Below are 26,666 nucleotides of genomic sequence, written 5' to 3'. Positions count from 1 at the left end.
AGTGAATCTACAATAAACACTACAACTAACTGAATAGACTGACCTTGGTGCCTTAGAGCCATTGGTATGGTGAGGAGACTCACCTCGCACTGCTGAAGTCCCGCGGATAAATCCCTGATTGCTGGTTGACAGGTTCCCGAACTGTCAATCATCAAAACGACACCCAATTAATAATTGGGTTCCAATACATATCCATAAATCTACACTTAGGGTAAATGAACCATTTTACCCCTAACCTAGCTTGGTTCAAAACCAAGGCCCAAACTCACACTCTAAAGGCCCAAAAGCCCAATAATCAATCAAGGCCCAACATATGGCCCAATTTTCCAAATTGGGCCCAAACCTCTACATGGACTTATTTTAAGGCCCAACCAATTATTCTAGTCCAAATAATTGGCATTCTGATGGCCTAATAGCTAATAATCTTCAAGGCCCAATTATGGCCCACTTATGGCCTAATTTTCCAAATTGGGCCTAAGCCTCTCTAATGGGTCTTATCCTAAAGCACAATAATTTCCTTAGTCCATACATATGTTCCTAATTAGCCCACCAAGGCCCACAACAGCTTAGTCCAATAAGTGGGCCAATAAGTACCGAAACCCAATTAGGGTTTTTCACATAAAATGACGGTTAGGGTTAAGTGTTCCTACTTAACCCATTAAGGACTTAATCCATTAAGTCCAAACATACAATGAAATCGGGCTTGAGTCATATATTCACTCTAATGGTCCAAAATACGGGTCCCGATAAGTTCAAACCAATAATTCCAAAACTAGGGTTTTATAAACCCTAAGTAGGGTTTCCAACCCATTACAATACAATTAGACCCAAAAGCTAAGTCCTTAGGCCTATTAGGGTTCCATTAGGACGATTAGGGTTTTCCTAAGTCGGGCACCACCCACTACCAACTCGGGTAGTGGTGGTCAACAGCGGCACACGGCGGCTGTCACCACCTCACGGTGGTGGTTATGGGTTTATTTTCATTATTCTAGCACCGAATACAATATTACAAAGCAAAATCCCAAATAACACATACACACACACTAATACAAACACAAACACACAACCACCCTAGTGGTGGCCGACGGTGGCACGTGGTGGCGGTGGCCTTTTCTTGGTTTTCCAGCCACACAAACCCAATCCTACATCACTGAAATAACACACACCCACAATCTATGTCCGGAACAGTAACACAGCCACCCACCTGGCGGCGTTTGGCGACGGCAGCAGCCACACAAGCGGCTGACGACGATAGATTGCGATCACAGCCACCACCTCACGGTGGTGGCGATGCTTTCCTTTGGTCCACTGCCCAACAATACGTCAATATATACCGGAAATGCATCCAAACACAACCACCCTCACGGTGGCGCATGGCAATTGGAGAGGAAACGATCAAAAACAGTCCCCTGGACGGCGGCGGCGGCGCCATTGGCCGGATATTGCGGCGACAGCGACATCGAGCATCGCCTTTTCAACCTCTTCTGTCCCAACGTCCATCCACCGGTTCGTAAGTTGGACAACGGCTAGGAGGCGGCGACGACCTCCACAATGATGGTGGCCGAAGAAAGAGAAGGAGAAGAACAGAGGATGCCCGGTGGTCCTTGGCGGCGTTGCAGTAGCGAACGACGGCAGCGAAGTTCCAGCTCCTCTGACTTCATCGTCGTCGGCGGTGATTGCGGTTGTGGGGCTGCGATGGCGAAGTAGCAGCGACCAGGTGGCGATCGACTCACCAAGGCGGCGACTGGAGGTGTCAATGAGAGGGTGACGACTGATGGTGATAATTAGGGTTAGGGTTATGGGTTGGATGATATACCCGACACCCTTGAAACTTCCTTCCATAATGGCAGAACTGGTCCCTCCCTCATGAAATTATTTCGATTTTGCTCCAATATTTACCCTTTAAACCCCATCTTCTGAAATCCCTTACAAATAAAGTCTGAAATTTACCAATCAGCCCCTCTTCTACAAATTGTTCCCAAATGAAGTCCATATATTACCATTCAGCCCCTAAGCTTCCAAAATCTCTTTAATTTGAGTCCCAATAATTCACTAATTAGTCCCTGCCTTCATAAATACTTATGAAACTAATCCGAAACTTACACTTTAACCCCCGACTTCTAAAATTGTAACCTTTGGCTCCCGAAAACCAACACATTGCTATATAATTATTGATTTTAGGGCTACTATACATTAATTAATTAATTAATTTATTTATTTAATAAATGGGGTGTTACAACTATCCCCACTTAAATTATATTTCGTCCTCGAAATCATTCCTTACCATTCCTTACATGTCCAACCACCCAAGTAACATCGTCACAATCCTGGGTACACCCTAGCATTCCCAAGGCAGTCTAAATCATCCCTCGTAGGGTCCTAACACCCGAAAATGAACGAATTTATTGCAACAAGATCACATCTACTCCGTCTGAAATCTGCAGTCTCGAGGTGGTCTGACTCTCTGACAGACCGCTCACACTCAGCTTTACCAAGCTTAATTATTCTCGACTGACCGACCAAATGCACCCTTTCTGCCTTGGTTACCTCTATGCTACCACTAGAGTAAAATCACTGACCAAAGTCAACACTAGAGCACCTACTCTTGACAGAAGACTCAAATAATCCTTCAAGTAAAAGATCCATCCCTGCAACGGTTAGACTCAGACGAGAGCTGCGCAGCAGGATCAAATCGACTACTCTGAGATTATTTAATCCCACTGTGAGTGACTTATCACTTCCTAATCAATCAGTTATTCCGTTCGTTCTTGCGTTATAAAACCCTAATACTAATACTGCCAAAACACTAAAACTGCCTGAAATAGCATGCTGCTTTCTAAAATCTACTGAGACCTCCTGGGTCTCCAACCGAACGGGTCCATGCGTCGAATCCTAACGTCACCAAATCCAAGGCTAAAAGTGATTGCTACCTGACCAATGGTAGCATTATATCACAAACTTCCTTAACCAGCCCATTGCTTCCTTGATCTCATAACTGTAGTGGCGCTCCTACAGTCTTATCACTGGCTTAACCCGATCTAATCCATCTAGGTAATTTCGAAATCCAATCCGTGGATTTCCTTATCCTCACTGCTACACCCGAACTGGTGGGTACTACTGTTCCTTCCGCGTCTTAACAACGCGCCCATGCTATCTACCAACCTAGTGAATGTTGTGGCAACACCCGCATACTTACATAACTCTAGCACTACCTGCTAACCTTGTGAATGCTAGGGCTACACCCGCATACTTAAAACACTTCTCACACTATCTGCCAACCTGGTGAATGCTACGGATACACCCGCAGACTTACAACACTTCTAGCACTATCTGCTGCTAGTGAATGCTACAGCTACCCCCGTAGTCTTACAAAACTTTCCATGCTATCTGACTGCTAGTGAATGCTACAGCTACCCCCGTAGTCTTACAACACTTTTCATACCGGGTCGAACACGCACTCGACCTAACACTCAACTGAACTTGAATTCTAGTTGGACCTCTAACATGGTTCCCTAAACTTGTTATCCGATGCCAAGGAAAAGCATGAACCAAATGTTGGAACGTTTTCTAAACTTCCAACTCACCCACTCCTCAGCCTAGACGGCCACTCGACCGCCTTTCTCCTTATCGGTGATGCGAAAGTCATCCCAGTTTCACACTTATTTCTGCTCCTAAGTACCTGATCGATTCTCCCCCACTTAGCTTCAGCTAAGTCTTCACGGCACGTGAGAATTGAAGGATCCCCAATCCTTCTTGCTTTCCAATAATCCACTGATGACAATCTGTGCTTACCAATGCTAGCGATCAATTACCAGTTAAACCCTAAGATCGCCCATCCTCTGTAATCCTGAAGAGTACCCTTGAGATCTGGTCCAGTCTGACGCCTCAATCCATCTTCCATGCTGTCAACTGAAGGCCTTAATCTTCACTCTGTCTGACGAATACTCGTTCCCACTCCCAATCTCGCAGCACTACTGAACTTTGACCGAACACCCATGCGTCTAACACTTGCAACTGACTCCACTATCTTCATGCTACCAGTCCTTCCCTAGCAACGGTAGTGCCTTGAACTCCAAAGTTCATCCATAGACAATTGTCGACCATCCCTGAACCATGATAGAACCACTAAACGCTGACTTCACTGGAGAACTATCGCTCTAACCCTGACCGACTATCCTCTAAATAATACTCCTGCACAGATCTCGACAAAGATACAGAATGATAACGATACATGCGGAGCCCACTCCGCAAGGTGCGTCCCTCTGTGGGTTCATAAAGGACTTTTCGGCATGCATGATGGCATATATAATCCTTGATAACCCAAACAGTAGCAGAAAACCGACCCGAGATCTGACTTATCCAAACTCACTCACAATTCCAAAGCGATACGTATTCCGATCATCCATCTAGTAGCAGTAGAAGATGACATACCCACAACATCTGGAGGAATCCTGATCACCTTTTGCTGACATGACCAACCCCACTACCCTTGTAGCAGCCTAATCCCTTGGATTGTCAAACTCCCTTGTGTACTTTGCCGCACGTGCTTCACTGACTCCGGTCCTGCTGGCCTTTCATCCGATGATCAGAAGTCTTGGGTCTCTCTCCGGGACCCTCTACTATATGCACCTGGCATGACCCTCTCTTCTCAAAGTGCTCCAAATCGATCTCGCATCCTCGGACTTAGAAGTCATATCTTACAGGGTTTGACACCCTGTCACACTCACTAGCTCCCTTGCCAATGACTGAGCTGCAACAGTTGGAACATCCTCTTTTCCAAACCGGGTCACGAACTCCTCCCCGAAGCTTCTCAGATTCTCCAAGACTCTCACTGATTCGAGTATGGATCCTGTGCTTTTAGTAGTACGGGCCCATACTACCTTCCACACCTATCTATACTTTCCTCAGCAATCCTCTCGAATCCTCTAAGTCACCTACTCCACTGGTGCACCAAATATTCGCTAAACAGCAACACAATACCCACCAAAGCAACTCCTAGGCTCCCCCTAGGTTCCCAACCTCACCGAACTGTCCCACTAACTCATTGGAGCATATCCTAGGCTTCCCTAGGTTCCCAACCTCACCCTACCATCAGCTGCTAAAGAACTCCCCATGATGCCAGCCATCCACCTCCTGGATATCGTCATATCCACTTAATAGCTGACTCCCATCACTCAAGAGTTCCACAAAGCACAAAGCAAGCAACATTCGTGCAGTAGTACTTCGATCCAAAGGACTATCATAGAACATTCAGCCCACATATCGCAACTCGCGTTATCCACATCCATCCATCCTCACTGTCGGCTGCCTTATGCATGAAAATTATACACAGAACAGGATCTAATAGACTGTCGATTAATAGACTCTACCCGAGGACCACAACCAGACAAGGAAGAAAGAAATAAGGCCAAATCAATTATTCTAAGGCTATAAGATCCTAACTGTATACAATTTTAAAAGCATACACTTAGCAGTTACTATTACCAATAATCATTCTCATTCTAGCATGGCATAAAGTATTCCCACGGCTACAAGCATCACATATCAGGCCAATCTATCGCTGACTACTCAGCACTAGCATGCAAGTCTACCAGCTCATACAACATATAAAGGCATCTCTCCTGGCCCTAACTAGCATGCGATTCTCAGATTCATAAATCAAATCATAATAGATAACATATATAGATATTCTGGGGAAACTTACTTGAGCTCGGCTGATTGCATGCACCACACCCTTTCTTGTCTTAGAAAACTTTTTCCTTGAAAACATTTTTCTTTTTGAAAACTTTACAGATCCTCAGTTTGAGTTCAGACACATCCGAAAGTATGTCTGAAACCCTCAAACCAAGGCTCTAATACCAACTTGTAACGACCCAAAAATCAAGGGTAAAATTTTCATTTTTAATATAGTCAAAACATAGATATCATTTATTCCAAACATCCAAAACATCGTTAATTAAAAACATTTATCAGAGTTCATCCCAAAATCAATCAATGCGGAAAACATGGGTGTGTGCACTGCGATCAATCCGAGCCCTTCTTTTCCAAATCGATGATACCTGAAACCAATAACAAACTGTAAGCACGAAGCTTAGTGAGTTCCCCAGAGCATACCCCACACAATCCACATAACCACATAATCCACATCAGCTATAACAGTTACGTAAACCATATCAATCACATATCCATATCAATCACATAGCCATGCATGTAAACATATACGAATTCCGTGGGCTTCCCCCAAGGTCTTACTCCAGGATGCCATGGGCCCCCCACATGGTCTTACACCTAAGTGCCATGGGCTCCACCCATGGTCTTCAATAGCAAAGTCATGGGCTCTCCACATGGTCTTACATCCAAGTGTCATGGGCTTCCCCCATGGTCTTTAATAGAAAAGCCATGGGCTCTCCACATGGTCTTACATCCGGTGCCATGGGCTCCCCCCATGGTCTTCCATGCAAGTATCATGAAGACAGCTAACATACCACATACCACATAGTCAATAGCATACCACATAATCACTAGCATACCACATATACATGCATACCAGACATATCAGTAGTGAATCTACAATAAACAATACAACTAACTGAATGGGCCATCCTTGGTGCCTTAGACCCATTGGTATGGTGAGGAGACTCACTTCGCACTGTTGAAGCCTCGCGGATAAATCCCTGACTACTGGTTGACAGGTTCCCGAACTATCAATCATCAAAACGACACCCAGATAATAATTGGGTTCCAATACATAACCATAAATCTACACTTGGGGTAAATGAACCATTTTACCCCTAACATAGCTTGGTTCAAAACCAAGGCCCAAACTCACACTCTGAAGGCCCAAAAGCCCAATAATCAATCAAGGCCCAAAATATGGAAAATTGGGCCCAAACAGCTACATGAACTTATTTTAAGGCCCAACCAATTATTCTAGTCCAAACAATTGGCATTCTGATGGCCCAATAGCTAATAATCTTCAAGGCCCAATTATGGCCCACTTATGGCCCAATTTTTTCAAATTGGGCCCAAGCCTCTCTAATGGGTCTTATCCTAAAGCCCAATAATTTCCTTAGTCCAAACATATGTTCCCAATTGGCCCACCAAGGCCCACAGCAGCTTAGTCCAATAAATGGCCCAATAAGAACCCAAACCCAATTAGGGTTTTTCACATAAATAACGGTTAGGGTTAAGTGTTCCTACTTAACCCATTAAGGACTTAATCCATTAATTCCAAACATACATTGAAATCGGGCTTGAGTAATATCTTCACTCCAATGGTCCAAAATGCGAGTCCCGATAAGTCCAAACCAATAATTCCAAAACTAGGGTTTTCTAAACCCTAATTAGGGTTTCCAACCCATTACAATCCAATTAGGCCCAAAAGATAAGTCCTTAGGCCCATTAGGGTTCCATTAGGACGATTAGGGTTTTCCTAAGTCGGGCACCACCGACTACCACCTCGGGTAGTGCTGGTCAACTGCGGCTCACGGTGGTGGTTATGGGTTTATTTTCATTATTCTAGCACCGAATACAATATTACAAAGCAAATCCCAAATAACACACACACACACACTAATACAAACACACACACACACACACAACCACCCTAGTGGTGGCCAGTGGTGGCATGTGGTGGCGGTGGCCTTTTCTTGGTTTTCCAGCCACACAAACCCAATCCTACATCACTGAAATAACACACACCCATACTCTATGTCCGGAACAGTAACACAGCCACCCACCTGAGGCGTTTGGCAACGGCATCAGCCACACAAGCGGCTGACGGCGGCTGACGACGATAGATTGCGATCACAGCCACCACCTCACGGTGGCGGCGATGCTTTCCTTTGGTCCACTGCCCAACAATAGGTCAATATACACCAGAAATGCATCCAAACACAACCACCCTCACGGTGGTGCATGACAATTGGAGAGGAAACGATGAAACAGTCCCCTGGACGGCGGCGGCGGCGCCATTGGCCAGATATAGCGGCGGCAGCGACATCGAGCATCGCCTTTTCAACCTCTTCTGTCCCAATGTCCATCCACCGGTTCGTAACTTGGCGACAACCTCCACAACGATGGTGGCTTGAGAAAGAGAAGGAGAAGAACAGAGGATGTTCGGTGGTCCTTGGCGGCGTAGTAGCAGCGAACGACGGTAACAAAGTTCCAGCTCCTCCGACTTCATCGTCGTCGGTGGTGATTGCGGTTGTGGGGCTCCAATGGCGAAGTAGCAGCGTCCAGGTGGCGAGCGACTCACCAAGGCGGCGGCTGGAGGTGTCAATGAGAGGGTGACGACTGATGGTGATAATTAGGGTTAGGGTTATGGGTTGGATGATATACCCGACACCCTTGAAACTTCCTTCCATAATGGCAGAACTGGTCCCTCCCTCATGAAATTATTTCGATTTTGCTCCAATATTTACCCTTTAAACCCCATCTTCTGAAATCCCTTAGAAATAAAGTCCGAAATTTACCAATCAGCCCCTCTTCTACAAATTGTTCCCAAATGAAGTCCATATCTTACCATCTAGCCCCTAAGCTTTAGAAATCTCTTCAATTTCAGTCCCAATAATTCACTAATTAGTCCATGCCTTCATAAATACTTATGAAACTAATCCGAAACTTACACTTTAACCCCCGACTTCTAAAATTGTAACCTTTGGCTCCTGAAAACCAACACCTTGCTATATAATTATTGATTTTAGGGCTACTATACATTCATTAATTAATTTATTAATTTATTTAATAAATGGGGTGTTACAATATTAATCCATTGCACTTGCCACAAAATCAACCATAGGAGTAAGTGAATCGAATCTGAACAGAAGTCTCTTTTATCATTGAATCTAGTTGTCTTTTTGTTCTCTTTAGTTAATTAATTGTCTTTTGTTTAAGTGTTTAGGAAGTCACTTAAGTTTCTAGTCTTGTAAAACTAGAGAAAAACCCCATTTTAATTAATTGCTTTATTTAGCTAATATTAGTATTAACTTTAACTGTTTAACGTTCCCTGTGTTCGATACTCTACTTACTTAAACTAAACTGCTATCGATAGGTACACTGCCTGCATGTGTTTGTTCTTATTTGAGTTTGTTAGGATTAAAACTAGTACATTCCACATGTATCAAGTTTTTGGCGCCGTTGTCGGGGAACGGTTCTAATGGTTAATTTTATTTGCTAGTATTATCGATCCTTTGTGTGTGATTTATATCATATAAAGTTATGAATTTTTTTTGTTTGTTTTAATATTTATTATTATGTATTTTCCAAACATCGATGCTCTTGATGCTTTTCTTGAGGAAGTAGTATAGGAATTTGAGCAAGAAGATGAAGAGTATGATTCAGATGATGATTTGAAGAAATTTGGAAGATGGTTAGATAACATCTTGCTTAATAAACAAGAGCAATCTGAGTTACAAGAGCTAGATTTAAAAGATGAAGAATTTAATCCAGAAAGTGACTTGGAGGAGCTGGAAAGATAGCTGGCAGAGGGGTCGGATGAAGAACAAGAACAAGAACAAGCTGAATTGCAGGAACCATGCCGTGGTTTGACCATTACAACGACCTGGCCCCCTGTTCTTCCGGTTTGTGTTTCGAAGCATGGGGTGACGATTACAACTTTGGAAAATGTTTTGAGGCACGATCCATATCTGATTAGTATCCAACCACTTCCAACCCTTGTCAAAATTCTTGGGTTTTATGAATTCAAGCTCATTAGGCCAATTGTAAAAGCAAAGAGCCAAATTTTATGAATTGGTCCAATAAAGATATTCAATGCAACGGATGAAATGACATCAAGTTTATTAAGTTGAGAGTCCAGCTCAAGACACGCACAAAAAGAAGGGCTTGCGGGAGGTAACCCGTCGTTTGAGTTTTCTTTTCTTTTTCATTTTTCTAACTTCTAGTAATTAGGGTAAATTAGGAATTTTAAGTTTGATGTTTGTTTTCCTTGTTATTATGTGGTTTTATGTTTTTGATCTTGCAGAAGTTAGGGTGAGAGGTTGTCTAATAGTTAAGAGCGTGAGGGCAATCAAAGTGAGGGGTCGATTCGTTAATGAGAAGAATTGAAGATTTGAGCGATACTTTGAGTCCGATGTTTATAATGGTTAAAAAGGAGTCTCGTGACTGAAGAATATAAGGAGGTGTATTAGCTTAATACCCTCTTTGACCACAAAAATCAGAACTGAAGCAAAAAGAAGAATTTGCACGATTAGAGCCGAAAACTAGTCGAGTGCACAACTGAACTCGACGAGTTCTAGAGGAAATTCGCAACTTCTGCCCAAGTGAAGATCCAAATCGACGAGTTCTTCACTTACAACTCGGTGTGTTACTCAGTTTTTGATTTTCAAGTCAACGATTTGATTCCATTCGACGCGGGCAATTGGCTATATTTTTTAAGTCCATTTTTAAAGTTTTCCAAGAAGCTTTTGCCTCTATATTTGGAGCTGTATCACACAAGACTTATGACACCCAAGGCGTGGATGAGTTTTTCCCATGCCAAAGTTAGCTGAAGATGGAGCTTAAAAAGAATAATATCAACCTCGCAACTACTATCCCAGGGGAGTTGTTCCAATTCTCTCTTTACTTTTATGTTCTTTATCGTGCATAACATGAATGGGGACATTGCATGAATTAAGTGTGGGGTAGGCGGTTTGTTACATTAGTGACATTAGAATACTAGGTATGGAATTTAATAAATTTGCATAAAAAATATTGCTAGGGATAATTTAGAAAATTTTGGTAAAAGCAATTAGGATTCCATACTAATATTTTGTTTGATAATTCCTTGAGGACTTAAATGTTTAGTTGAGCCAATATACGTTATAGTGTATTGTGGCCCCCTTTATTCTAGTGAAATCATGGGACAAAAACACAACCTCGCTTAGTTTGAGGATCGCAACATGTTTAGCATCGTGTACTTGAAATGTATCCAGGAGAGCTTAAGTAGTCATTGCACACTAAGACTAATGCCTTTAATCAATAAAGGATGAAGTTAAGTCCCCTTGATTAGGCATATGTTTTTCTAGGTTTTTAGTTTGAGTGAAAAAAAAGTGTGGTTTGAAAAAAAAAATGAAAAAAAAAGAGTGATGCAATGTTTGAAAGAATCTACAAAGCTATGAAGACAAAGAAGAAATACATGAAGAAAGCTGCAAATCATTGAAGATTCAAGTTATCAAGTCTTTTACTTTTATTGTAATTTTCTTTTCTAGGTTATTTTATCGTATGTGTGCTTGTGGATTTAACCAAAAATGAGTTGAGGTTAAGAAAGTTTTCTGGGGATGGATTCGGAGAGATGCATAAAATGAGCGTTGTTCAAAACAAGTGTGCAAGTGCTTATGAGGATTGTAAGTATTTAGGATTAAGGAGGTCCTTAGGAAAAATATTAGACACAAATACATGCGTTGCGGTCTTGGCATAATGGATGGGTTCGATTGGGATTGTCTTATGTGATATTAGTGTGCTAAAATTCAGTTTTGCTTGGGGACAAGCAAAAGTCAAGTGTGGGGTATTTTGATATGAGCATATTTAGTTATAAAATTCATGCATTATCTTAATACTTTTCGTTGTTTTTATCTCAAATATTGGACAAAAGATGCTTAAATAGTTTGAAATTTCATTTCTAGTAACAAGAGAAGATCGGGAAGATAAAAGGAAGCGGATTTAGCAATTGGAAAACTAGACACATTTTCGCACTCGATTGACGAGATTCAAAATGTTCTGAAAACTAGACACATTTTCGGAAGACTTTCGTGTTTTGAGAAAATGTTGATTCCAAGAGAACTCAACGAGTTGGGCGTCATCTCGACAAGTTGGTCAGAAGTTTCGCGATTCTTGACGCTGACTTGCTGTACACGCGATTTAAATGAAAATCTCGATGAGTTTTTCCCAAAAACTCCTCGAGTTGGCTCTGTTTTCAGGATTTATATATAGAAACGCTTTCATTCGAAACCCTAACTAATGCTGGAGGCTTTGGACGATTTTTGGAGGCCGGAAGGGTTCTTAGAGCTGTGGTTTTCGAGCATTCAACCTAGAAGTCAATTTTGAAGAGATCAAAGGCAAACAAACATTACTTTTATCTTAATCTTTTGTGTGAACCATGTTTAAATCATTAGATTTTGATTTTAGGATGCTATTTGCTGTAGTTATGAGCTAAAAGCTTCATACTTCTGTTTAGACTAGATGATCTTATGAATATGGTTTGATTGAGTGGTTTGGATTAATTTGATTTGGTTATTTATCTTGTTAAGCTTGTTAAAAGATCCTTGCATGTTAATGATAATTATATTATGTTAATAATCAAGTTTATTGAGTCGTATGAATGTCTTCTTAATTGCTTGAATCATATAGTTTTGTGAAAACAAGATTGTATGCCTAGTATTAGTGAACATGAACCTAAGGTTAACTAGAAAATAAGTAAGTTAATGTGTGAGCATGTATGATGAATAACCACATATGAGTTGATTGAATTGACAAATTTAGTTAACTAATATTACAAGTCTTACTTGATTCGAACTGAACAGTAGGATACTTGTTAGTTTAATCACTTGATCACTGTTTGAATTAATTTGTTTGATAAATGATTAGTAATAGTGAACATGAACCTAATCACATTAGAAATCGGTAACCATTGATATATTAATCCATTGCACTTGCCACGAAATCAACCATAGGAATAAGTGAATCGAATCTGAACAGAAGTCTCTTTTATCATTGAATCTAGTTGTCTTTTTGTTCTCTTTAGTTGATTAATTGTCTTTTGTTTAAGTGTTTAGCAAGTTACTTAAGTTTCTAGTCTTGTAAAACTAGAGAAAAACCCCATTTTAATTAATTGCTTTATTTAGATAATATTAGTATTAATGTCAACTGTTTATCGAGGTAGTTCTGCAGACTATCGAGAGGATTCAACAGATCAGACAGCGGTCACAGACCGTGTAGAGTCGGCAGAAAAGTTACGCCGACACGCGCCAATCTGAATTGGAATTTCAGGTCGGTGACATGGTACTCCTGAAGGTCTCGCCCTGGAAGGGTGTGATCCGCTTCAGGAAGAGGGGGAAATTGGGTCCCCGATACATTGGATCGTTCAGGATCATTGCCAGGGTTGGCAAGGTGGCATATAGACTCTAGCTACGAGAGGAGCTTTGTCAGATCTATAGCACCTTCCATGTGTCACAGTTACGGAAGTGCATATTAGATGAGGAGGCAGTGGTGTCCTTGGATGACATACAGGTCGACGAGCGCCTGAATTACGTAGAGAGGTCAGTGGCCATTTTGGAGAGGAAAGTGAAGGTGCTACGAAACAAGGAAGTACCTTTGGTAAAGGTACAATGGGAGCACCGGAGGGGATCTAAGTGGACTTGGGAGCCGGAGGCTGAGATGGGGGAGCATTATCCGGAATTGTTCACTACAGCAGACTTCGAGGATGAAGTCTAGTTCAAGTGGGGGAGAATTGTAACACCCCGATTCTCAGGTATGAATTGTAAAGCTTTATTTCCATTTTAAAGGGTCTACTCGACGAGTCAGATGCCCTGACACGTCGAGTAGGAACGAAATCAGCCGCGTGTTTTAAGTGACCAACTCGACGAGTCGGAGGACACGACTCGACGAGTTGGAGTTGTTGGATGAAACCCTAATTTCCAGGGTATTCCACCCTATTTAAAGGGTCATTAGCCTCCCTTGGCCTCCCCTCAACGTCCCTTTGAGCTCTGAAACCCTAATTCGCGTGTGCCCTCCATTTTGTGTGATTTTCAAGCTTGGAAGAGGATTTGGAAGAAGAAGGCTTGAAGTATAAGAGGATTGAAGTATAAAGGAGCCGGTGGATCTGAGTCTTCTGCTTATTGGCATCATTTTGAAGGTAACAAGTCGTTACCTTGACTTTCCTCCTTCTAGATCTCTTTATGTTTAAGATTAGGGCCTTTCTAGCATGTATGTGAACCATTTTCGGGTATGGGCTAGGATTTGGAGTTGCAACTTCAGATCTGAACTTATCTTGGTCTCTATAACTATAAAGTTTCCAGCTTTAGCAAGTATGAGCTATTCCCTTTGGGTTAAACCCCATTTTAAGCTTGGATTTGGTATTCTAAGCCTTTAGAGCCTTGCATGCATTTAAAGTTTTCAACTTTACGTGATAAGCATGCCTTAGGAAGCTAGATCTACCATTTGGAGCTTTGGAATGGCTCAAAATCATCTGGACAAGAAATGGATTGTATGAACTCGACGAGTCTATTAAGGAACTCGACGAGTTGGGAAGGGTTTTCCCGTTGTTTGGATTCTGCATGGACTCGGCGAGTCAGTAGAGGACTCGGCGAGTCAATTAGGGTTTTCCCCGACTTCTGGACACGCATAGACTCGACGAGTTGGTCGGAAACTCGGCGAGTCAGTGAGGGTTTTTATGACCTTCTGAACTCTTAAGGAACTCGACGAGTTGAGTCAACATGGACTGTTGACTTTGACCGTTGACTTTGACTTGGACCAAGGGTTGACCAGTTTGACCTTTGGGGGTATTTTGGTAATTTGGGAATTTCTGGAAGGGAGTCACCGATGGTTGTAGGTGTTGGACTTGGAGCTGCATTTGGAGGAGTTTGACTTTATCACTTCGAGCTACTTGCAAGGTGAGTTCTCCTGACTATATCAACAAGGTCTAAGGCACCAATGTCGGCCCTTATCGGATTTGTATCCGGGATTATTGCATGATATGCTTATTGATTTACATCCTGGTAGTTAGGATGGTGATATGCTTAGTGACCTGGTTAGGTCGGTATCCTGGTATATAGGATGATGTTATGTTAGTGACCGGTTAGGTCTGTATCCTGGTTATAGGATGCTGCTATGATTGATGATCTGTTAGATCGGTTTGACTGTTACATATGCTAGCGTATAATATTATGTGTACATGTTTATTTGATTGGGGGATTGGGTTGAGGCGGTCCTGCTTTGTACTGAAGGCCAACATACCCAGGGCGGTCCGGATAGACTACAGGCCTATGAGGGCATGTTGGTCAGACCGAAGGCCCGACGAGCGGTCCGGATAGGCTGTAGGCCCTGTGAGGCGGTCCAAACGTGCCAAAGGCTCAGATAGTGGTCCAGATAGGCTGAAGGCGCGCGAGGCGGTCCATTCAGGCTGAAGGCTCATTATACATGTTGTTCGTTATTATGTTATTATGTTATTGATATGTTTTGTGGCGTTGGTATTTTTTGGGTAACTCACTAAGCCTTCGAGCTTACATTTATCGATTATTGTTTCAGGTACTTCTGATGATCGCGGGAAGGCGAAGGCGTGATCGTACAGCTCCTCATATTTCATGATTTTATGATTTGATTCTGGGATACTCTAACATTATACTATTTTGGAAACAAGTTTTGTAATAATCGTTGGTTTTGAAAGTGCTTTAAAAAGTTTAAATTTGGCAATATTTTTATGAGTGTTACAATTTGTTGGATGCATGTATTAGGACCATAAAGTATCTAAATGGACCATAAAGTATTCTGAGTGGCCCAACCTATCATGCCATAAAATGAATGTTCGAGGATCACAATGTTTTTCTTTGACTAACATATTTGATTTAATCATATGTATATATGTATAATGCAGACCAGAATCAAGTGTTGGTAGTTTTTCAAGCACATGGTTTTTGTCTATAATATACATATATTTCTTATTTTCAATGGTCACAGTTTTTGTGTCATATCCTTTGAAATATATGTCATTGAAACTTAGTAAGTTTGTATTAGACTTTGGAGAAAATAAGGTATTTTCTATACAAAAACTTGTACCATTTGGTAATATAAAATGAACTTTCCCAGTTCCCTTTATCAAGTCAGCAGGACCTGATATTGTATGTATGATTATTTTTGTCGGTACTAATTTTGAAAAATATTTCTTTGATTTCAGAATAGTATAGGTACTACCACTATCTACTATACAAAAATCTCCAACCTTTTCTTCGTGTTGTGCTCCAGTTGGAATCATATTAAATTTTACATATGAAATAATTATTATAAAGAAAGTTCATTTATTGTAGGAAAGAAATTACATGAAAAACAAAAAATGAAGGAAAAAGCAGGTTTACTAGAACAATAATAGAAATTTTTAGTTTATGTCTTCCATGTCATTGCAGAAATCAGCAATAGTTAGAGGAGTGCATTCAACATTATCAATGAGGTTTGCTTCTTTTCCTTTTCCTTTAATGGACTCTTGATAAAGTTGAAAAAGATGTGCAGGTGTGCGACATGTCCTTGGCTAATGGCATGTGCTACCACATCTATAACATGAACCATCAGATTTTTGTGATGTCCCAACATCATGCCTTGCCACTTTGGCCTTGTCTTGTGTATGAACATTGTTTCTTTGTGAAGATTGGTAATTATTCCTTTTTTTTTCTACAACCATGATTATTACCTTGTTCGCGACCATAATTATGGTTATGATTATGGATTTGGTTTCGATTAAACTAACCACAACCTCGTCCTCGACCACGACCATGCCCTCGTCTACGTGTATTGTTTCGATGACCATCAGTATTTGCAACCGATATTGTTGCCCCCGTTAGACGAGATTCATGGTTTTTCATCAAGAGCTCATTGTTTTTCTTTGCAACAAGCATACATGCATTCAGTTCAGAATATTTTGTGAACTTTTGCAACCGATATTGTTGCATCAAGGTAATGTTTGTTGCATGAAACGTGGAGTAAGTTTTCTCCAACATATCTTCATCAGTAACTTTTGTCCGCAATACTTGAGTTGTGAACATATTCTGAACAAAGCTGAGTTGTATTCATTTACTTTCTTGAAGTCTTGAAACCTCAGTGTTCTCCATTCATCTATAGCATTTTTGGAAGTATAAATTCCTTTAGATGATCAAATCTTTCTTTCAAGAGATTCCAGAGAATACTTGGATCAGTACGATCAAGATATTCAAATCTCAACATTTCATCAATATGTTTACGAAGGAAAAATTGTGCTTTGGCCTTATCTTGTGTCAAACAATTATTGAATTCATATATAACATTTGAGATTCCCATGGACTCAAGATGCAGTTTTACAACTATCATCCATGACACATAGTTTTTCCCACTAACTTCAAGTGCTGCAAACTCGAACTTTGCAATGTTGAACATATTGTAACTATAAATTTAAACAAAATAACATGATGAAAATTAGAATCCATTTATTTCAATATGTATTGCACAAAACAGAAGCGGGAGAATAATCATCTCATACAAGACTAAGAAACGATAAAATAGATTATGATAAAATACATCTGACGTGAGATTGAAAAATAGGAAGCTAAGTGTTATGATCAATATAGTTGCGAGAATCACAAATGGGTCAATCATTTTGATCTTGATAATCTTGAAAAGTGAAAGAGTTTACTCCTTTTTGTGGTAGAAAGAAATATGATAGTAATGTTATTTATAGTAGAAAAACTAGCCGTTGTTTTTGCCGTTTATAACCGTTGCATATATATATATATATATATATATATATATATATATATATATATATATATATATATATATATGTAACATCCCGAATCCCAGGTATAAAAATTTAAAGTTTATAGTCATGTTCTTAGACCTACTCGACGAGTTGGATGCCCGAACTCGTCGTGTAGAAACAGTTCAGGCTGCGTGACTTTATGAGGTCTACTCGACGAGTTGGAGGACCCCAACTCGATGAGTAGCAGATGGGAAATGAAACCCTAATTTCCACGGTTTTGCACCGTATTTAGCCTCCCTCAGCCTCCCTTACCGTTCCTCTTGAGCTCAGAAAAACCCTAATCTCGCCTACTCTCCATTCTTGTGTGTTAAGAAGCTTGGAAGGTGGATTTTGTGAAGAAGGCTTGAAGTCTAAGGAGCTTGGAGCAAAGAGAGACTGGTGGATCTGACTCTACTTCATCTTGGCATCATTTTGAAGGTAACAAGTCGTTACCTTGACTTATCTTTAGCTAGATCTATTCATGCATAGGTTTAGGGCCATTTTTTAGCATATTTGTGAGTCATTTTGGGTATTGGTCATGATCTGAAGTTGTAACTTCAGATCTCGACTCCTCTAGGTCGCTATACTCATAAAGTTATCAGATTTAGCAAGCATTGGCCCTTCTCTTTGGGTTAAACCTTTCCCTTAGCTTGGTTTTGGCATTTAGGACCATGCATGTACGTAAAGTTTGCAACTTTACGTGGAAACCATGCCCTACAAGGTTAGATCTGTAATTTGGAGCTTTGGGGTAGCTTAAAAATGTCTAAATGAGAAATAGACTGAAGGGACTCAACGAGTGGCATGGTCAACTCGACGAGTCGGATGAAGATTGACCGTTGAGGGTTTCTACATGGACTCGGCGAGTCAGTGAGACGACTCGACGAGTCAGTTAGGGTTTTCCCGACATTTGGACACGCATGGACTCGACGAGTTGGCTGGAAACTCGGCGAGTCAACTAGGGGTTTCATGATTTCTCGAGTTCTGGAAGGACTCGACGAGTCAGTTGTCACACCCCCAAACCGGAACGGCGGAAACGTTCGGGAGCGGAGGACGTCATGTACAATATCACAACAATTAAATACTAGTAATCAAAGTAACAACAACCATTGTATTAATAATATAATGTTTACATCGTATTTGAAACATATAAAACAGACTCCAACAGTAAATAAAAGATAAAGACTTGAAGCTACTATGCTCCATTTTCTAGAATCCGGTGCGAGTACCTATATATTAGTGTCCTGAGAATACAAGTAGTTTTGAAAGAGTATCAGCATTAAGCTGGTGAGTTCATAAGTGATTTGTTTAGAAAACAGGTTCTTTGTTCTTTAAAAAGAGCGATGTGTTTCTCCATAAAACCATATATTTTCTGATGTAATGAATGTTAAGTAAAATGATTCTTACTAGTTCCTTCTACGAGTACTTAGTGTATACAAATCATATAAAATCCATGTCGAACAAACAATTGATTGTGTGGTTCTGCCCCAAGCCCACAACCAAACAAGGAACAGGAAATGAGGCGGAGGCCACACATCCCACTGGTTGTCGGATCCTCATGTACCTAACCTTGACGTATTCACTAGGTACTTACAGAGTCAACTGCATTAGTCCTATGAAATCTGTTAAAGGTGTTCCTCAAGAAAAATCCGATATTTTCTTAGTAAAAGCATGATAATACCAGTTCCTTCTATAACCACTTAGTTTATACTAGCCATGTATAAACCAATATCGAACAGACAGTTGATTGTGTGGATCTTCCCTAAGTCCACAACCAAACAAGGAACAGGAAATGAGGCGGAAACCATACATTCCACGGTCTATCGGATAATCTTCATACACAACCCGGGTGCATAAACTAAGGAATTATATAATTAACAATGAATGTTCGTTAGTTGAATGATAATCTGATTGTTTGTAAAATACTGATGTTTGTCTTGGAAAATCCTATGTTTTTCCTTAACTGTGAGTTGTTGTCTTAATTGTTTCAAAACTGAAAAGTACAAGTATTTTCCATACTTATGTTGTTAAAGCATTGTATTGTTTTGAAAACCCTGGCTACCACCAGTAATGTATAGTAGTTCTATTAATTTAAAATAAAACTAATTGAAGTTGTTTATCATTCATACATTAATCGTATTATTGAATACCAAATTTATGAGTTGTTATAACCATAATTGACCATTGAATTGCCTGAACGACGTTCTCCAGGCGTCGAAATCTAAATGACTTTGTCACCCAGGCCTGTCGGCCTAACTGTAGCTAACAGTTGTGGTGCGGGATTGTCAGTCCCGTATAGATCTATACACAAACTCACATTCTCCCTCCAGGAGACTCTGGTTATAATCTCAGGACTTTTGTAAGTACTTAGATAAGTACGCGAAGATGCTCACTCATAAAATGAAATACTAACGATTAATTGTAGAATAAAATGAATCGTTTGATTTTAAATGACTATTTGTATGACCCATAAACTATACTCTATTTAGTTTATATTTTTGTTCGCATTGAATCTATGTTTCGTGCATTGATAAGGTAATTGTTCCATAAACTATACCTTTTATAGTTTATATGTTCGTTAATGTATTCAATTCGTGTATTATTCTGAAAACTTTGCAACTATGGTTGCATGTTGAAAACTTCCCTTATGCTCAACATATTACAAAAGGGATATATTATCTAAGCCTTTCGTAAAAGGTAATGATCTCTTGATTGTATCGCTTACATAATTTTTAATCTTGTTAAAAATCATTTATATAAAATAACAAGATTTCTTTGTGTTTTGCTTGTATTTCCCCCCTAAAAACGTTAAAAACAGTAAAAGTGAGGTGTATGAAATCACTGTGGTTTATGTGTACGTGGTGAACAGCGAGATTGGAAAGATGACCATCGAGTTGGCGTACACGGGACTAACGATATCCTAATAATATTTAATCACATAATTGTATTTAAATTAGCGAAACCATTAATTAAAGTGTTAGAAAACACTTGCTTTTGGGTTAGGAATGTTACCGAGACTTGTGTGCAATGGAAAAAGAAGGTGTACAACTAAAGTTCACGGCTCAAGACTGATTGCGGCCGTGAACAGGTTTGCGGTCGTTGTATGGTTTCCGGCTTTTGAACTGATTTCGGCCGTGAACGGTTTTCGGCCTTTGAAGGTTTGAAGATGTTCTTGGTGAAAACTTGAAGATTTGAAGGTTGGATCTTCAAGGTTTGAATGTTCTTGGGAGAGATTTGAGAGGATTTTTGAGTGAAAATGTTGAAAAATGAGAAATCTCTCTGGGAAAATATATATAACGGTTGAGTTTACGGTCGGGAACAGGTTTACGGCCGTGAACGGGTTTGCGGCCGTAAACACTGGCTGAACGACTTTTGAAGGAAAAACTTGGTTTTTCGCGCGATTTTGGTCCCGACACTTATATAAATTTTATTTATATAATTTAAATGGTTTTCCAACCCTTACAAACTTAACGGAATGAATAAAATTCGAAATGTTATTTGACGGAAATTGACTTTGTCGACTGGAAAGTATCGGGTTGTCACATCATCCCCCCGATAGAGGGAATTTCGTCCCGAAATTCGGAATTTGAGTGGTTGGTTATGGAAAAGGGAGAGAGGTGGGTTTGACTTGCTTGTCTATGCTCATCCAACTGGTAAGATATCCATTCGTAGTTCTGAGCAGCTTTTGTCTTGAAGTTCATGGTAGGACTCATACCTGGTTCATCTATCATCGTCTCGTGTATACAAGTCATATATAATTAAGATTGATGAGACAGTCGGATGTGCGACTCTTCCCCTGGTCCACAACCAGACAAGGAACAGGAGATAGGGCGAAAACACACATCCTAAGTCTGTAGAATCTTAATTATATACCATTCTCGCGTATACACTTAACAGTGATAGGCTAACCGTATTTGTCCCTAGCCTCTATGCTTGAACTTAACTTGTTGCACACGTGGTATTCTCGAAAAGGTGTGGTGGGAGTACTTAGGGAAGGTTACGGAAGGATACCATACTTCTTGCATGAGTACTTCGGAGGTTTGAAGCGAGAGAAAATTCTGAGGTTCGGTGTCGGGTTTGTCGTTAAGAGTGACGAGGGTTTCCTTAGTTGGTAGGTAATCTAGGTAGGATGACGTCGTCGGAACACGTGTTAAGTTAGTTCGGAAGGGGTGTTTGTTAGAACGATAGTGCATCCGTGCGTACATTTTTAATGTTTTATGTTTTGACCTTGCTATTACTACTTCGAACGTTTTGTACTGTATTAAGCATGTACTAATCGTAGAGTTGTTATGATGGATGATATTAATACTTGGTACTATGATCCCTATCCGATTCCTCTATAATCTCTTGGTGTCTACAAGTCATATATAATTAAGATTGATAAGATGGTTGACTGAGTGTCTCTGCCCTAAATCCACAAACAGACAAGGAACAGGAAATAAGGCGGAATCACGCACTCTAAGTCTATAGGTTCTTAATTATATATGGCCCTAATGTTTACACCAAGTCATTATAGCTTACCTGAAAGGGTATTTAGTTTCTATATAGACTATATGCTTCGATTTGAACGAGGAAGAAATTTTTATAGTTAGGATCTAGTTGGTAATGGTTTTTCGTGAAAATGTAAGTTTTAGGAATGTTTCGAGTTGGGAGACGTACCGCTGTTCTCAGGTGATTTCGGGGTAGACTCTCCTGCGGTGATCATCAGCACCCTTCCCTCTTCACTGGGGTTTCTGGTCAATGGACAATCTCTACTGCGGTGCCCCGTTTCGCCACATTCGTAACGGGTCTGACTTACTTCTTCATATGGGACCTGAGAGATTGGTCGTGTCGGTGCCCTACAGAAACGGATGGTGTGTCCCCTTCTAAGGCAGTTCTTGCAATACATCTTCCGACACCTTACAGTATGATGAAAGTTGCACTTATTACATTTAGGGAGGGTTCCAAGGTATCGACTGTCGGGTGCTGGAGTGGCTGGTGTCGTGGAAGCATGGACCGCACCCGTCCGTTGTCCATATGAGGGCTCTTGTGTTGATTATCTCTTCTTCCCGCTCCCAGATTTCTATTTATCATCACATCCTTTGGTTGACTCAGGAACGGGGGCCATTATGCCTTGGCGGATTCCATGGTTCACCAGTGTTCGAGCCAGGCGTTTGGCAATGTCGAACGTAAGGGGTTTCGCTGCTATCACATTTCCTTGGATTGGAGAAGGCAGTCCCCAAATGTATCTCTCTACCTTCTTGCTTTCCGGGGTAACCATCCCAGGGCATAGTGCAGCCAAATCGCTGAATCTATTAGTGTAGGCTACTATGTATGAGCCTTCCATGGTAAGATTCCACAACTCTTGTTCTAGCTTCTGTATTTCGCCCCTCGGGCAGTACTCTTCCAACATCATTTCTTTTAGATTTTCCCAGCCCACTGCGTTTGCCACTGGTAGGGTCAGCGACTTGACATGGCTATTCCACCATGTAAGGGCTCTGTCAGAGAAGGTGCAAGCAGCAAACTTCACTTTTCTCCCTTCTGGGCACTTGCATATCTCAAAAATCGACTCTATTTTCTCGAAACATCGCATTAGGGCGATGACTCCCCCACTTCCATCGAAGGATTTGGGTCCATAATTCATCAAGCCTTTGTACGAACACTCTCTTGTGTGTTTGTGGCTCTCCCCGTGGTTAGAGTTATTGGTACCACTACCCGATCCACCGGTACCACTTGCGTGGATTTGAGTCATGACAGCTGTCACCGCGGTTGTTACTGCCGCCTGAAAGACAACCGGATCATACTAAGGAGGTGGTGGCGATGGTGCGTTGTTTTTGTTTTTGTTCGACTTCTTCGGTGGCATCTTTATGCCATAAGGTTTAAAAGATGAAAAGAGGGTAAGTCCTTAGTGGTGGTTACAAGTCGAGTGTTATTTGAATCGAAGTTATCTTAGTTCTGAGTGTATTATGTTCTGGCCCCTGAAGTAATTCATAATAGAGGTCTATGCAAAATAGACTTATGAATTTTTGATAGTGACTACCCTCTTAGTGAAGTTCTGTGACCTGGTTTACTGCTACTAGTTGTTATGATAAAGACGATAAGCCTAACACATAGTGTGAGCAGTGTAATCACTAACTCACTAGATTGCTTTATTTAGTTAACTATTAGTGTGACGTATAGGGTGCTCTACCACCTAGGGCACCTCGTGAGTGGTTTCATGTGTTCTTTGTCCTAGTTATGATGGCCCTGGTTTCAGCTGTGGTGATTTGTTGTCTCTGGAGTTTCTTATGGTTTTCCTATTCTCAATAGTTCATGCTTCGGGTTTTATCACTGATCTCCACCACTTCATGATGGAAGATTTGACTCCTCGTATGATTCCTTCTAGGAATCCACTTTATGACTCCTCTCTTGTTCCTTCTTGACTCCTCTGTTGGTGGTTATCTCAATCTAGGTTGTTTGTGCGAGAATAGGAATGTCTAAAGAATCTTATGAGATTAAGTAAAACATTTCTTCTGAAGTTTTTGGTGATCCAAACTGGGTCCTCCTATAATCAAGCAGTGCATGCAAGTTGTATATAACCAAGATCAAATAGACATTCGAAAAAGTGATCCTACTCTAAAACCACAACCAAACAAGGAACAGGTAGTAGAGCGAATATCACAAATTCTAAGTCTATAAGATCCCATTTATATATAATTCTGGAAGCATGCACTTCGCAACAATAGGCCTGCCAGTAAGGGTCTTTTAAATTTTTCACATAGGTTAGTTATGGTGCCTAAATACTCCTATATTATTTTAACCTTAGGTTTTGTTCAAGAATTTCCTTGTATATAGATTTGGGTAAGTTTTAGACTCGTCGCAACACCACTATCACTCCCAAACACATGTTGGTCGTATCTCAAATAAATATAGTTGATCAGGTTATATTTATTCCAGATATGATTACATAACTGCTTAGGTTTGACTGTAGTGTCCAACATCTAAATACTTTTGTTTTGTTCTTGTTCTTAGTATGTATGCTTGTTCGTATACTTCTCATAAAATACTTATATTTTAAAAGTATACTTTTAGTCAGAGCACTTCAGCCCCATTGCATTTATAGTTGTATATCTTTTACTGGTTGATATACTGAGTTCACTATAAACAATGCTCTGGTACCAATCTGTCACACCCCCAAACCGGAATGGCGGAAACGTTCGGGGGCGGAGGACGTCATGTACAGTATCACAACAATTGAGTAATAGTAATCAAAGCAACAATAACCATTGTATTAATAATATAATGTTTACATTGTATTCGAAACATATAAAACTGACTCCAAAAGTAAATAACAGATAAAGACTTGAAGCTACTATGCTCCATCTTCTAGAATCCGGTGCGAGTACCTGTCTACTAGTGTCCTGAGAATACAAGTAGTTTTGAAAGAGTATCAGCATTAAGCTGGTGAGTTCATAAGTGATTTGTTTAGAAAACAGGTTATTTGTTCTTTAAAAAGCGCGATGTGTTTCGCCAGAAAACCCTATATTTTCTGATGTAATTAATGTTAACTAAAATGATTCTTACTAGTTCCTTATGTGAGTACTTAGTGTATACAGATCATATACAATCCAGGTCGAACAAACAATTGATTGTGTGGTTCTGCCCCAAGCCCACAACCAAACAAGGAACAAGAAATGAGACAGAGGCCACACATCCCACTGGTTGTCGGATCCTCATGTACCTAACCCTGACGTATTCACTAGGTACTTACAGAGTCAACTGCATTAGTCCTATGAAATCTGTTGAAGGTGTTCCTCAAGAAAATCCGATATTTTCTTAGTAAAAGCATGATAATACCAGTTCCTTCTATAACCACTTAGTATATACTAGCCATGTATAAACCAATATCGAACAGACAGTTGATTGTGTGGATCTGCCCTAAGTCCACAACCAAACAAGGATCATGAAATGAGGCGGAAACCACACATTCCACGGTCTATCGGATAATCTTTATACACAACCCGAGTGCATAAACTAAAGAATTATAGAATTAACAATGAATGTTCGTTAGTTGAATGATAATCCGATTGTTTGTAAAATATTGATGTTTGTCTTGGAAAATCCTATGTTTTTCCTTAACTGTGAGTTGTTGTTTTAACTGTTTCAAAACTAAAAAGTACAAGTATTTTCCATACTTATGTTGTTAAAGCATTGTTCTGTTTTGAAAACCCTGGCTACCACCAGTAATGTATAGTAGTTCTATTAATTTAAAATAAAACCAATTGAAGTTGTTTATCATTCATAAATTAATCGTATTATTGAATACCAAATTTATGAGTTGTTATAACCATACTTGACCATTGAATTGCCTAAACGACGTTCTCCAGGCGTCGAAATCGAAATGACTTTGTCACCCAGGCCTGCCGGCCTAACTGTAGCTAACAGTTGTGGTGCGGGAATGTCAGTCCCGTATAGATCTATACACAAACTCACGTTCTCCCTCCAGGAGACTCTGGTTATAATCTTAGGACTTTTGTAAGTACTTAGATAAGTACGCGAAGATGCTCACTCATAAAATGCTATACTAACGATTAAGTGTAGAATAAAATGAATCCTTTGATTTTAAATGACTATTTGTATGACCCATAAACTATACTCTATTTAGTTTATATGTTTGTTCGCATTGAATCTATGTTTCGTGCATTGATAAGGTAATTGTTCCATAAACTATACCTATTATAGTTTATATGTTCGTTATTGAATCTATGTTTCGTGCATTGGTGTTCTTGGTGTTCTTGGTGAAAACTTGAAGATTTGAAGGTTGGATCTTGAAGATTTGAATGTTCTTGGGAGAGATTTGAGAGGATTTTTGTGTGAAAATGGTGAAAAATGAGAAATCTCTCCGGAAAAATATATATAACGGTTGAGTTTACGGCCGGGAACAGGTTTACGGCCGTGAATGGGTTAGCGGCTGTAAACACTGGCTGAACGAATTTTGAAGGAAAAACTTGGTTTTTCGCACGATTTTGGTCCCGACACTTATATAAATTTTATTTATATAATTTAAATGGTTTTCCAACCCTTACGAACTTAACGGAATGAATAAAATTCGAAATTTTATTTGACGGAAATTGACTTTGTCGACAGGAAAGTATCGGGTTGTCACATCAGTGAGCTGCGCTCGACGAGTTGGGTCAACATGGACTGTTGACCTTGACCGTTGACTTTGACTTTGACC

This window comes from Lactuca virosa, chromosome 5, assembly GCF_052849685.1.
Source record: "Lactuca virosa cultivar CGN04683 chromosome 5, Lactuca_virosa_CGN04683_v6, whole genome shotgun sequence".
NCBI classification, from domain to species: domain Eukaryota; kingdom Viridiplantae; phylum Streptophyta; class Magnoliopsida; order Asterales; family Asteraceae; genus Lactuca; species Lactuca virosa.
Note: the sequence above shows the minus strand (reverse complement) of the source record.